Consider the following 2,775-nt stretch of genomic DNA (forward strand, 5'->3'; position numbering starts at 1 on the left):
CCTGGTCACTCAACACCAGCTCCATCACCAGGAAAGCCCAGCAGCACCTCTACTTCCTGAGGAGGCTGAGGAAAGCCCATCTCCCTCCCCCCATCCTGACCACCTTCTACAGAGGGACCATGGAGAGCGTCCTGAGCAGCTGCATCACTGCCTGGTTTGGGAACTGGACCGTCTCAGATCACAAGACCCTTCAGGGGATAGTGAGGACAGACACACACCACTCACACACCCCTCACACACACCTCACACACACCTCACACACACTCTTACACACCCCACACACCCCTCACACACACTCTTACACACCCCACACACCCCTCACACACACTCTTACACCCCTCACACACACCCTTTCACACCCCTCACACGCCTCTCACACACTTTTACACAACCCACACGCCCCTTACACACTCTCCTTCACACCCCTCACACACCCCTCACACACACTCTTACACACCCCTCACACACACCTCACACACACTCTTACACACCCCACACACACCTCACACACACTCTTACACACCCCACACACCCCTCACACACCCCTCACACACACCTCACACACACTCTTACACACCCCACACACCCCTCACACACACTCTTACACCCCTCACACACACTCTTACACACCTCACACACCCCTCACACCCCTCTCACACACACCTCACACAAACCTCACACACACTCTTACACACCTCACACACCCCACACACCCCTCACACACCCCTCACACACCCCTCACACACACCTCACACACACCTCACACACACTCTTACACACCACACACACCCCTCACACACACTCTTACACACCCCACACACCCCTCACACACACTCTTACACACCTCACACACCCCTCACACACCCCTCACACCCCTCACACACACCTCACACACACTCTTACACACCACACACACCCCTCACACACACCCCACACACCCCTCACACACACTCTTACACACCTCACACACCCCTCACACACACCTCACACACCCCTCACACCCCTCACACACACTCACACACCCCACACACCCCTCACACACACTCATACACACCCCACACTCCCCTCACTCACTCTCTTACACTCCTCACATACCTCTCACTCACACTCTCACACCCCACACACCCCTCACACACACTCTTACACACCACACACACCCCTCACACACACTCTTACACACCCCACACACCCCTCACACACACTCTTACACACCCCACACACCCCTCACACACACTCTTACACACCACACACACCCCTCACACACACTCTTACACACCCCACACACCCCTCACACACACTCTTACACACCCCACACACCCCTCACACACACTCTTACACACCACACACACCCCTCACACACACTCTTACACACCCCACACACCCCTCACACACACTCTTACACACCCCACACACCCCTCACACACACTCTTACACACCACACACACCCCTCACACACCTCACACACCCCTCACACACACTCTTACACACCCCTCACACACCCCACACACCCCTCACACACACTCTTACACACCCCACACACCCCTCACACACACTCTTACACACCACACACACCCCTCACACACACTCTTACACACCACACACACCCCTCACACACACTCTTACACACCACACACACCCCTCACACACACTCTTACACACCCCACACACCCCTCACACACACTCTTACACACCCCACACACCCCTCACACACACTCTTACACACCACACACACCCCTCACACACACTCTTACACACCCCACACACCCCTCACACACACTCTTACACACCCCACACACCCCTCACACACACTCTTACACACCCCACACACCCCTCACACACACTCTTACACACCACACACACCCCTCACACACACTCTTACACACCCCACACACCCCTCACACACACTCTTACACACCCCACACACCCCTCACACACACTCTTACACACCCCTCACACACACTCTTACACACCCCACACACCCCTCACACACACTCTTACACACCCCACACACCCCTCACACACACTCTTACACACACACCCCACACACCCCTCACACACACTCTTACACACCCCACACACCCCTCACACACACTCTTACACACCCCACACACCCCTCACACACACTCTTACACACCCCACACACCCCTCACACACACTCTTACACACCCCACACACCCCTCACACACACTCTTACACACCACACACACCCCTCACACACACTCTTACACACCCCACACACCCCTCACACACACTCTTACACACCCCACACACCCCTCACACACACTCTTACACACCCCACACACCCCTCACACACACTCTTACACACCCCACACACCCCTCACACACACTCTTACACACCCCACACACCCCTCACACACACTCTTACACACCACACACACCCCTCACACACACTCTTACACACCCCACACACCCCTCACACACACTCTTACACACCACACACACCCCTCACACACACTCTTACACACCACACACACCCCTCACACACACTCTTACACACCACACACACCCCTCACACACACTCTTACACACCACACACACCCCTCACACACACTCTTACACACCCCACACACCCCTCACACACACTCTTACACACCCCACACACCCCTCACACACACTCTTACACACCACACACACCCCTCACACACACTCTTACACACCCCACAAACCCCTCACACACACTCTTACACACCCCACACACCCCTCACACACACTCTTACACACCACACACACCCCTCACACACACTCTTACACACC

Source organism: Hemibagrus wyckioides, linkage group LG02 (assembly GCF_019097595.1).
Source record: "Hemibagrus wyckioides isolate EC202008001 linkage group LG02, SWU_Hwy_1.0, whole genome shotgun sequence".
NCBI lineage: Eukaryota > Metazoa > Chordata > Actinopteri > Siluriformes > Bagridae > Hemibagrus > Hemibagrus wyckioides.